This window comes from Rhamphochromis longiceps, linkage group LG15 (genome assembly GCF_057381845.1).
Source record: "Rhamphochromis longiceps isolate RC_006_pf linkage group LG15, R_longiceps_female_GT1.1, whole genome shotgun sequence".
NCBI lineage: Eukaryota > Metazoa > Chordata > Actinopteri > Cichliformes > Cichlidae > Rhamphochromis > Rhamphochromis longiceps.
In genome coordinates, this window is record NC_140571.1 from 19,026,647 (window position 1) to 19,039,154 (window position 12,508).

At 42.1% G+C, this 12,508-nt stretch overlaps 5 non-coding genes across 5 annotated transcripts; all 5 read left to right on the forward strand.

Annotated features, from left to right (window-relative positions):
* The first annotated feature begins 732 nt into the window (after nucleotides 1-732).
* On the forward strand, nucleotides 733-820 carry trnay-gua (transfer RNA tyrosine (anticodon GUA)). Its single transcript is given in 2 exon segments — nucleotides 733-769; nucleotides 785-820. It is a non-coding gene; the product is annotated as a tRNA-Tyr (tRNA).
* A 184-nt stretch (nucleotides 821-1,004) lies between these two features.
* On the forward strand, nucleotides 1,005-1,077 carry trnaa-agc (transfer RNA alanine (anticodon AGC)). The gene has a single exon. It is a non-coding gene; the product is annotated as a tRNA-Ala (tRNA).
* Nucleotides 1,078-1,743: 666 nt separating this feature from the next.
* Nucleotides 1,744-1,816, forward strand: trnaa-agc (transfer RNA alanine (anticodon AGC)). Its single transcript has one exon. It is a non-coding gene; the product is annotated as a tRNA-Ala (tRNA).
* Nucleotides 1,817-4,310: 2,494 nt separating this feature from the next.
* trnaa-agc (transfer RNA alanine (anticodon AGC)) lies at nucleotides 4,311-4,383 on the forward strand. Its single transcript has one exon. It is a non-coding gene; the product is annotated as a tRNA-Ala (tRNA).
* A 3,943-nt stretch (nucleotides 4,384-8,326) lies between these two features.
* Nucleotides 8,327-8,399, forward strand: trnaa-agc (transfer RNA alanine (anticodon AGC)). Its single transcript has one exon. It is a non-coding gene; the product is annotated as a tRNA-Ala (tRNA).
* Nucleotides 8,400-12,508: the final 4,109 nt, after the last annotated feature.

The window sequence follows — 12,508 nt, forward strand, 5'->3', positions numbered from 1 at the left end:
CCGTCCGCGTGCCACGTCTCTATGTCGGCATGACGTCAGAGTGATGTGTTTGGACCGTTAACTTTCGTGTTCGTAGCCGAACGGAACAAGTTTAAACACGGAATTTATTAAACGCGTCTTCAAGACGGAATCATAGACGACCCCGATTCATTTTAAACACAACTAAATACAACAATAATACGAGTTCGGTTTTAAAAAAATAAAATACATTTTAAAAAATCTACAATTTATTGTAAAATAAACAGCAACTGCTTTTTGATAACTGTTTTTAAATTTTCAAAAAAATTAAAAAGAATTAGCGCAAAACTTACATTTCAATACTTTTTAACTTAATACCAAAATTAATATCCTTGGGGTTATCTCTTATCTATTTGGTTATGCCATACTATATTAATTATTATTGAGCCATTTTAGATTCTATAGAGTACAGTGGTCCTCTTTTAATCCTGCCCGAGAGCTCCAACTCCAACATCCTTTGTCCACAATTTCCACTCTCCCACCTATGTACCTTTTCTTTTTCCGGTCACAATCTCTACCACACCTCTTTCATACCTCTCACTCATACAACTTACCATTTTGTTATCTTACCTTATTTTAGTAGTCAGACAATATTAGGCATTTAATGTCATTTCATTAAAAACGTATCTTGCCCCAGTAAATCAATGCTTTCCTCTCGCATGCTTAGTAGTGCTGCCGCTTATAGAGAAACACTGTGGGAAGCTGATACCATCCCCTTCGATAGCTCAGTTGGTAGAGCGGAGGACTGTAGAGGAGTGCGATAGACATCCTTAGGTCGCTGGTTCAAATCCGGCTCGAAGGAGGTGACACTTTTTTTTCTTCTTCTTTCACGGTGTTCAAGCGCAACGATCGAATACAGATTACATGGTAGATACGGTTCATCAGCCGAACCAGCACCATTGCCAGCAAGCCAACAGGCTCTGTTGGCTATAGCCCAACTCGATTACATAGATATACTTTATCAGGTTGCGAGGCAGCGCACATAAGGGGGATTAGCTCAAATGGTAGAGCGCTCGCTTAGCATGCGAGAGGTAGCGGGATCGATGCCCGCATCCTCCAAAGTTTTGTGTCTCGTCGGTTGGCGTGAGTTTGTTTTAACTCTCAAGTTGCAAAATGCAACCAACCAGACCAATTAGAAAATATGGTTATTTTAAAAATTGGTAATTTTTGGGGGGGAGCTGAGACACAAAACATAAAGAAGATGCCAATGTCACATTTACATTTTCACGAAAGTTTTTGCGACGAATTTCACTGAAATCAATTCGTTCGACACTTCAAACTTAGGCAGTCTTTGTATAAGCTATTATAGGTCCCTGCTGTCAACACGTTATCACCTTCAAAGCCTAACATTTTAAGCTAGGTGACAAATCGTCGATATCTTACGCTTCCGGGGACCCAACATCAGCAAACAAGAGAACCGTTTGGAATGAATATACGCATGTACACTCGTTTTACTTACATCTCTTTGGTAAACACTATATAACATGCTGGTTAATGTTAGGGATAAGATTATGGTTAGGGTTTGGGATACGGCTAGGACTGGAGTACATGGCTGGAACATGTATTACCTCGGGAGCGTTATTGTACTGGATTTCATTGATAACCCGGCGCGTAGCATAAGAACGCGGAAGCTCACCTGTCGCGCTCCTCCGGAACATCGCAGGACTTGACAAATCGTCAGCATATCACGGGTTGGTACTGCGAACGGGCTCCTTCTGAAGCGTGGGGGGATTAGCTCAAATGGTAGAGCGCTCGCTTAGCATGCGAGAGGTAGCGGGATCGATGCCCGCATCCTCCAAACTTTTTTCTGATGAGTTAAAATATTTTAAATAGAGCATTTTAAATATCCATGTGATTTAAAACTGTTTATTGTTTATGGAGAGTAATACATTTTAAGAGTACCGGGTAAATCTGTAAAGCAAACAGGAACTGATTGATTAATGATTATTTCTTTATGGCAGTGTATATTAATGAAATATGAAGTTGATATAAACAGAACTTTAAATAAATCACCCTAATTAGTAGAATGAAGAAACGACCTGAAATAGAGAATAAACTTATTTGAATGTTTATGACTCCCCGATAGCCGTAGATGTGTCTGTGCTGCCGCCTGGAGGCACAAGAGAGAAGATACATCTGCAGCTTCAACGTTTTCTTTAACACTAATAACTATGGCAGAGCACTGAATGTATAGAAGGTGGAAAGAGAGGCATTACTATGAGATAACTGTGAGGTAGATTATTATCAATTGGTAAAAAGTGCAAATGTAATCAAGCGCACATGAAAAATTAACAGGTTTTAGAGCTTTTTGTATTAAACTGTGTAAAAAGTTTACTTGCATTGACTTGATATTCTGTGCATGGCGTTTACAATGATTAAAAAGTTCATGTGAGAGACAAAACAGAAGACAAAGAAGTCCAGACGCTTTTTCTTTCCAAGCTCCTTAGACTACAATGACCTGGATGACTGAGAATCTTCACAGACAACAAGACAAGACGGTGCAACACTAGACAGAACAGGACAATACAGAGACAAGACAGTGCAATGGAAATGTGCAAAATACTAAGAATAATACTAAATACTAAAAAATTGTGCACCGAGGAAGCTATGTGAGAATGCTCTTTCTGGACTTCAGCTCAGCATTCAATCATATCATCCCGGAGATCCTGGTCCAGAAACTGTCTCACCTGGGACTCTCCACCCCCATCTGCCTCTGGATCAAGGACTTCCTGACAAATAGACCACAGTCTGTCAGACTCGGCCCCCACCGGTCCAGCACCATCACACTCAGCACCGGGTCTCCACAAGGATGTGTTTTGAGTCCCCTCCTGTTTACGCTCTACACATCCGACTGCTCCCCTACCCATCTCTCAAACACCATCATAAAGTTCGCGGATGACACCACAGTGGTTGGACTCATCTCAAGGGGGGATGAGTCGGACTACAGAGATGAGGTCAACAGACTGACTGAGTGGTGTTCAGTTAACAACCTCCAACTGAACACCACGAAAACTAAAGAACTTATCTTGGACTTCAGGAAGGGCAGAGCAGACCCGGCCCCACTTTACATTCACGGGAGCTGTGTGGAGAGGGTACACTCCATGAGGTTTCTGGGCGTGCAGATATCTGATGACCTCTCCTGGACTGCAAATACCACGGCGGTGGTAAAAAAGGCCCAGCAGCGTCTCCACTTTCTAAGAGTGCTCAGGAGGAACAACCTGGAGGAGAGGCTGCTGGTGACATTTTACAGAGCCACCATAGAGAGCATCCTAACGTACGGCATAACAACATGGTATGCAGGGTGCTCAGCTGCGGACAGGAAAGTACTGCAGAGGGTCATCAACACAGCCCAGAAGATCACTGGCTGCTCTCTGCCCAGCCTGGAGGTCACTGCAAACTCTCGGTACCTCAGCAGAGCTGGCAATATCATCAAGGACTACTCTCACCCCAGCAACCAACTGTTTGAACTATTACGGTCAGGCCGACAGTACAGGTCACATAAAACCAGGACAAACAGATTCAGGGATAGCTTCTTTCCCAGAGCTATCACCGTAGTAAATAAGCACAAAAACAATTGAACCTATTCCATACCGTCACTGTCATTATATTATGCTGCTATTCATACTGTCATTATATTAATGCTGCTATCCCGTATATATTGTACTTACTATTGTTTGAGTACTTACGATTGTTTTTTTGTACTTTTTATATTTTACATTTATATTTATTATTGAAACTTGCACCAAGGGAGTGGCACTCCAATTTCGTTGTACTCTGTACAATGACAATAAAGGCTATTCTATTCTATTCTATTCTATTCTATTCTATTCTATTCTATTCTAAAAGACACTTGGTGTCTGAAGCTGTGCGTGTGTGGAGGAGCAATCCCAGTTCAAGGTCCCCTATGTGTCTAGACTCAGCACTATACGGATGGACTCTCTAGTTTGATATTTATTAAAACAATGGAGGAGTGAACCAGTCACAATTAAACAAAGACTAATCCTAAACTAGATTTACTGCCTGCTTCTTTTGTTTTTCTTTTTAACTGCCTGGCTCTTTACTATCTCTTAAATCCCTGTGACTAGCTACCCCTACCAGACCTTACTGTTACTGGGCTTTCATTAGTCTGTCACAACACTCAGGAATGTATCCTTCACAGAAAAAAGCAACGTAATCTTTAGCCATCACCAATGGGCGATTGATATAGTCTGACAAATAATAACAAATGTGTCTTGATATTGTTTGAGTGGCACACGTCATTGCATTGTGATCGTGCTACAGTACGAGACACAGGGGGATTAGCTCAAATGGTAGAGCGCTCGCTTAGCATGCGAGAGGTAGCGGGATCGATGCCCGCATCCTCCAAAAGGCCGTAGCTTTATCATCAACACAAAAACATTTCCTTTCCACAATGAACAAATGTTCAACTGTGTTCCGTTACCCCTGGTTAAGTAAGGTTACACTGGAAGGTTGACACCAGGCGACTGTGGAATGGACTGTGCTGCATCACTGACTACAAGAAAGACAACACAGTCAGCCCACTGCATCTCTTGCAGACGAGCTTAACAACTTTGACGCAGACAACAGAGAGCAGATCCTCTACCCTCAGGAGGACAGTGAGGCTGCAACTTTAACTCTCAAAACAGAAGCTGTGAGATGGATCTTTAAAAAGGTCAATCCTCACAAAGCTCCAGGACCGGACGGCATCCCAGGCCGGCTACTCAGAGTGTGTGCAGACGAGCTGGCAGAGGTGTTCACCAACATCTTCAACCTCTCCCTGAGGCAGTCAGTGGTCCCCACGTCCCTCAAAGCATCCACCATCATTCCCGTTCCCAAAAAATCAGTGGTCTCCTGTCTGAATGACTACCGTCCTGTTGCACTGACATCCGTCATCATGAAGTGCCTAGAGCGACTGGTCAAAGGTCACATCCGCTCCTCCCTCCCTGAAACACTGGACCCTCTTCAGTTTGCCTATCGGACAAACAGAGCCACAGAGGATGCCATCGCCCTGGCAACGCACACCACCCTCACTCACCTGGAAAAAGGGAATACATATGCAAGGATGCTCTTCATCGACTACAGCTCGGCATTTAACACCATCATCCCCTCAAAACTTGCCACGAAGCTCGTCAACCTTGGGCTGGAAACACCAACCTGCAGATGGATTCTAAACTTCCTCACAAACAAGCCCCAAGTGGTGAGAGTTGGTAAGCACACCTCCTCACCACTCATCCTAAACACAGGTACGCCACAGGGTTGTGTGCTTAGCCCCCTCCTATATTCCCTGTTCACACACGACTGTGTTGCTAAACACGAGTCCAACATCATCATCAAGTTTGCGGATGACACAACCATCATAGGCCTCATCACAGACAACGACGAGACGGCCTATAGAGAGGAGGTGATGACACTGCACGAGTGGTGTCTGGAAAATAACCTGACTCTCAACATCAGCAAAACTAGAGAAATGATAGTGGACTACCGAAAACGACCAGTCAGAGAACACCAGCCCATCCACATCAACGGTGTCAAGGTCGAAAGGGTCAGCAGCTTCAAGTTCCTTGGAGTCAACATCACCGAGTACTTCTCCTGGACCCAACATCGCCTCAAATGTTGGGTGTGCGATCGAGAGCTTGCTGACGAGCTGCATTACAGTTTGGTACGGAAGCTGCTCTACCAGCAGCCGTAAATCACTACAGAGGGTGGTGAAGGCAGCAGAGCAGATCACTGGCATGAGGCTTCCTGCCATTCAGGACATTTATCTCCAGCGATGCCTCCGTAAAGCACACAGCATCATCAAGGACCACAGCCACCCAGCACATCAGCTGTTCTCCTTGTTACCATCTGGCAGACGTTACAGGAGCCTGTCTGCTCGGACTACAAGACTTAAAAACAGTTTTTACCACCAAGCCATACGACACCTCAACCACAACACTTAAACACACACAACACAGCACTCAGAAGCTACCCTGCAGCTTCACAAGTACTCTGTTAATCTGCACTGGTCACTCCACTTTATTGTTATTGATATTTATATTTAAAAAGTGCAATACTGTAATTTTCTGCTGCTCATTCCTCCCGTCATATTTCTTTTCAAGATTTTCTTATTTAATCACTAGTGTACATATATTTATAGATACATATATATTTAGTCATCTTTTCTCTTTTACCATGTCTCTCTAATATTTTGCTCCTTACTATTTTCCTATTCTTTTTTTTTATTCTTTTATTTTATTTTATTTTCTTCTACTGTATCATGCTGCTGAGTGACTGCTGCTCGTCAAACACATTTTATTGCAATGTTGACCCTGTGCTAACTTGCATATGACAAATAAAACTGAAAACTGAAGGAAATGCTATCCCAGTTCAAGGTCCACATGCAATTTGTTTAGACTCAGCACTGTGCTTGTACTCCCTATATTGACATTTATCACCATAAAACAATGGAGGAGTGAAATGGTCACTATTAAACAAAGACTTACCCTAAACTAGATTTACTGCCTGCTTCTTTTGTTTTTCTTTTTAACTGCCTGTGTCTCTTCAGAAATTAGCACAGTGTTAGTACATCACCTGCTGAACTTTCCACTTCCATTGATGTCAATTTGCATTAGCCCTTAAATGCTGTTGGTACCTACTGTGTTATGGGCCACAATAAAGACTAAATGAAAAGAGTTACACCTTGGTTAGGAGGAGTCTGAGCTTCTAAAAGTGGGGAATTAGAATCTCTAAACAACAAATCAGAAAAGTTTGATTTTGCAGATTGAAAAGATTGATCCAATCACTCTGAAAAGACTTTCTAACAGGTCCTCTCCCTTTAACGTCTCACAAAAACTGAAAAACATCCCTGATCATCCTAAAATAATATCAGAAAGATGGCAACTTCTTCTTCAGCAGTGACATGTGTAACTTGCAATCAGAGGGGGATTTGCTCAAATGGATTAGTGATCACTGTGAGACCTTGGGTCACCCTGTTTACATGCTTAACTTAATAACTAGAGGTGCAGTACTCTAATACAAGTCTACTTTAGTGACCTTTAACTGATCACACATGCTGTGGCGTTGTAGAGCTGCAGATGCGCAAAGCTGAGAACGGACACACGTGGGCTTTCCTTATGGAAATTATACTGGGATAGTTCCTCCTTTCAGTACGCCACAGTCAGTTGTTTCCTTTGGCGTTTTAAGACGAGAGTAGCATTCATGTGATCAAACACCCGCATCCGTGGGGGATTAGTCCCAAACAATGGAGGAGTGAAACAGTCACTATTAAACAAAGACTTATCCTACACTAGGATGTATCCTACATGATGAGTCAAGGAGGCCATTTACGTGAAAAGGGAAAGACCATCTCTGAATCGAGGAAGGGGCCTAAGGGTACATCTTTCGCCATCTTACAATGCTGTGATTGTAGCCATTCCCCAACTCTCTGTGAATGGTACTCATGGACGTTGATCAGTGGGCTTTGATCAGTGGTTGTTGATCAATGGTCATGAGAATTTGCATAATTATGATTAAGGAACTGACCTCCCAGCCCATTGTTCCTTCAGTGGGCTGGTTTCAGTCATTATGCAAATGTACTGTTTATAAGATTTGGGGAAACCTGCAGTCAGCTGAGACTGAAGAAGTCACTTGGATGAGTGACGAAACATTTCTCCCACAAAACACTACATCCAGATGAACAGAATCAACCTTTGGAGATTTACTTTCCTGGATGATTAAGGATATCCCACACTAGATTTACTGCACAAATCAATGTCCTTTACAATATTTGAAAAGTTCATGTGACCAGGTACCCCTACTAGAACCTAAATGTCATGAAACTACTTTTGGAAAGAGGAGCAATCCCAGTTCTAGGTTCATAAGCAAAGCCCTGGTGTGTCTGTACTCAGGACTGCATATGTGCAGCTCTGAAACACCACAGATCATGGGACATGTTTAAGCTGCACCCAGTGGGGGATTAGCTCAAATGGTAGAGTGCTTGCTTCGCATGCGAGAGGTAGTGGGATCGACGCCCGCATCCTCCAAATGGGTGTTTCACTTTAAACCTCATCCTGAAAACATTTAATTTGCCAAGTGAACAAATCTCTTAATTCCCTGTGACTAGCTACCCCTACCAGACCTTACTGTTACTGGGCTTTCATTAGTCTGTCACGACACTCAGGAATGTATCCTTCACAGAAAAAAGCAACGTAATCTTTAGCCATCACCAATGGGCGATTGATATAGTCTGACAAATAATAACAAATGCGTCTTGACATTGTTTCAGTGGCACACGTCATTGCATTGTGATCTTGCTACAGTACAAGACACAGGGGGATTAGCTCAAATGGTAGAGCGCTCGCTTAGCATGCGAGAGGTAGCGGGATCGATTCCCGCATCCTCCAAAAGGCCGTAGCTTTAAGCATCAACACAAAAACATTTCCATTCCACAATAAAGAAATGTTCAACTGTGTTCCGTTACCCCTGGTAAGTAAGGTTACACTGGAAGGAAATGCTATCCCAGTTCAAGGTCCACATGCAATTTGTTTAGACTCAGCACTGTGCTTGTACTCCCTATATTGACATTTATCACCATAAAACAATGGAGGAGTGAAATGGTCACTATTAAACAAAGACTTACCCTAAACTAGATTTACTGCCTGCTTCTTTTGTTTTTCTTTTTAACTGCCTGTGTCTCTTCAGAAATTAGCACAGTGTTAGTACATCACCTGCTGAACTTTCCACTTCCGGCCTGCAAGCATTGTGAGGGTCAAGTTTTTAGAAGTTCAGCTACTCTGCACCCATCTTGAAATTAACGTGAGTATCTTCAGGGCAGTTATTTTGAAGCATCATCTTAGTTAATGGTTCAGTTATCATGAAGACAATGTACAGACAATCCAGTCAATGCAGTATTTAAAAGTAGTTGCTGTTTAGAAAGTGTTACTACGTTTATGCCTGCTTCTCTTCAGCAGAGCTGGATGATAAAACTATGCAAAGTTAAATGTTTCTGTGTCGTTACAATCCCACTTGGAGGATGCGGGTATCGATCCCTGGGAGAATTTAAATTGTATCACTTTTGTAGCAACTCTGAAAAAGGAATCATACCATATGTTAAAATGTATAGCTCTACAAAATACACACCAACCGAAAGATTCCTTTGATCGATATCCCGTAGGAGACACAAATCTTTTTGGGGTTGAGTCTATGGAAGTAAATCTATCTACTGAACAGCCAGAAGGGATGACCAAGTTATTGTGAGGTATTGAAGGGACATAGAGACAGCAGGGGAGACCCGAGGCGGCCGCATGTCCGAGTGTCAGGTGAACTGAACTTCAGGTAAGAAGTTATGACCTGCAGTCTATCTGGGTCACATATAAAACAAGTTTAGGTGGAGTTTATTTTCTTTATGCTGACTTTTTACAGTCATTTACAATAACTCTCGTACTGTGTACTAGCTAGCATGACGGAGTTTCTATACAGCTGGGTGGGTGCTATGATGTTACTGATAGTGAACTTTATTTTATTCACAAGGTTAGTTAGTAAAGTTGCCAACCGTCCCGTAAAAAACGGAATCGTCCCGCATTCGGAGAAAATATTACGCGTTTCTTATTGAGCTGAAAAGGAACACAGTTTGTCCCGGACTTCAGCTAGAATGGAAAAAGACACAAAGCTGGATTTATTCTGCGTCTTTACGCTGTCAGCTGCCTCTTCTTCTTTCATTCTCTCCCCTTCCTCTCCTGTTGCTCCTTTGATCATGAAACTGATCAATGATCAGCTGATCGGCATTTCTCTCTTGTTTGTTTATCGCCCACTTTGCGCCAGAAAGAAGAAACCAGCCGATGTCGTGCTAAACAACAGCAGCATGTTTAAGCTTGATCAGCTGTTGTTAGAATGTATTTAATATTAATTTCTAGTATCAGCTGATGTTTGTTGGAGCCACAGCTATAAAGCTGCTGGTCATGATATCGGTTTGGATATGTGGTGAGAGGGAAACATGAAGATGAAACCAGGAGATGTCTTTACTGAATCATCAGAGCTGAACAGGTGATGGAAAAACAGGTTTACCTTTTAGGTGACATGAATGAGTTTAAGGGAAGTTAAGAACTGTTTCTGAGACACAAATAACACCAGGATCCTTTTTTAGGTAGCTGACAGCTGGTAACTGTGCAGGGGCGGATTTAGCAAATTAACAGGGAAAGGGGGGCACAAAGAAATACTTTTCTTTCTTATTCTCATTTAAAATATCTAGTTTTTAATAAATAATTATCTGAATCTTACAACCAAAGTTTTTATCTGATGTAAAATGTATAGAGATCACATATATACCAACATGACAGTGTACATCACTGTCACAACAGCGTTTGTTTTCATTCAAAGGCTTTATGGCCTTTCCTATAATACCTGGTGGGCCGGTCTCTAGTCTACATGGCAATGCCGATTATTTGTTCCAGTCCAGCCCTGCTCACCACTAGGTGAGTGAGCTGGATGATTGTAAGTAACAGTGGAGCTGTTCTCATCGAGACGACCCCTCCTAACTACAGTTTTATCAGTGAGGCCAGGGTGAGCAGGAGAGGAGGAGGGGTTGCTGTCTTATTTAATGAATCATTTCAATGTAAGCAGCTATCTCCTGGAAGTTTTCAGTCTTTTGAATATGTGGCTTTACAGCTGAAGGCCCCATCCAAAGTTGTGTTTCTTAATGTTTACAGGCCTCCCAAATACTGCACAGACTTTTTTAATGACCTCAGTGAACTGCTGTCTGTGATCTGTGTTGATTTTGACTGTGTAATTATTGTTGGGGATTTTAACATTCATGTGGACAACCCTCAGGACAAAGGGACTAAAGACCTGAGTAACACTCTGGGCAACTTTGGGCTGACTCAGCATGTAACAGAGGCCACGCATAATAGAGGACACACTCTTGACCTACTGATCTCCAAAGGCCTAAGCATTTCAAAGGTTACTGTGTCTGATGTGGGCCTGTCTGACCATTACTGTGTTTTCTTTGAAAGTAAAATCTCAGCCCACACAAATATATCAACAGCAGTGATCACAAAACGGTGTATAACTGAAGACAGTAGTGAGATCTTTAACCAGGTCTTCCCATTAACACCTGACCTGTCCAGGGGTTCAGTCAATGAGCTCGTCAATAGCTTCAATGCTAACATGTTAAATGTAATGGACACTATTGCTCCCATTAAGGTGAAGGTTATCTCTGGAAGAAGAAGTCTCCATGGAGAAACTCCACACTGGTGAAAAATGAAAAAAGAGAGTGTAGGAAAGCTGAGCGCAGATGGAGAAAAACAAACCTCCAGGTTCATTATGACATCTATAAAGAGAAACTTCACAATTAAAATTTACAACTGAGGAGTGCAAGGAGGTCCTACTTCTCTGACATCATCACCAAAAACAGTCATAATGCTCGGGTCTTATTTTCTACAGTTGACAGGCTAACAAACCCTCCTGTGTCAGTGGCAGCTGAACTTCATTCGACCATGGCCTGCAATGACTTTGCCAAATTCTTCACAGAAAAAATCCAAAAAATTAGACAAGCAATTGGTACATCAACAGCAGATCCAGGATATGTACTGTGTCCACCAAAAAACTGTTTAAACACCATGAAACAGTTTCACCCGATTAACAGCAAAGACCTGGAGGACATCTTAGGTCAACTGAACTCCTCCTCCTGCTGTTTAGATGTCCTGCCAACAAGTTTTTTCAAAAAGGTCTCAAAGACTTTAGAGTCAGACCTGTTACAGATCGTCAACTTTTCTTTATTATCAGGTGTGTTTCCAGAATCACTAAAAACTGCTGTAATTAAACCTATACTGAAAAAGGACAAGCTTGACAAGACACAAATGAACAACTACAGGCCGATCTCAAATCTCCCATTTTTAAGTAAGATCATTGAAAAAGCAGTTTCTCAACAGCTCAGTTACTTCTTAAAACAGAATAACTGCTATGATGCCTTCCAGTCAGGTTTTAGACAGAACCACAGCACTGAAACCGCTCTGACCAAAGTGTTTAATGACATATGTCTGAATACAGATAGTGGAAAAATGTCAGTCTTAGTTTTACTGGATCTCAGTGCAGCATTTGATACAGTTGACCACAACATATTACTCAAACGACTGGAGAACTGGGCAGGTCTTTCAGGAACTGTACTAAACTGGTTCAAAACATACTTAGAAAACAGGAAATACTTTGTATCAATAGGTAACTTCACATCTGAGCAGACAAGTATCACATGTGGAGTTCCCCAAGGTTCCATCTTGGGACCCCCTCTGTTTAACATTTACATGCTCCCACTGGCACAGATTATAAAGAACAACAAAATAAACTATCATAGCTATGCAGATGACACACAAATATATATCACAATGTCACCAGGAGACCGAGGCCCTGTACAGGCTCTTGGTAAATGCATTAAGGAAATTAATGACTGGTTGTGCCACAATTTTCTCCAGCTAAACAAAACCAAAACTGAAGTAATAGTCTTTGGAGCCAAAGAAAAACG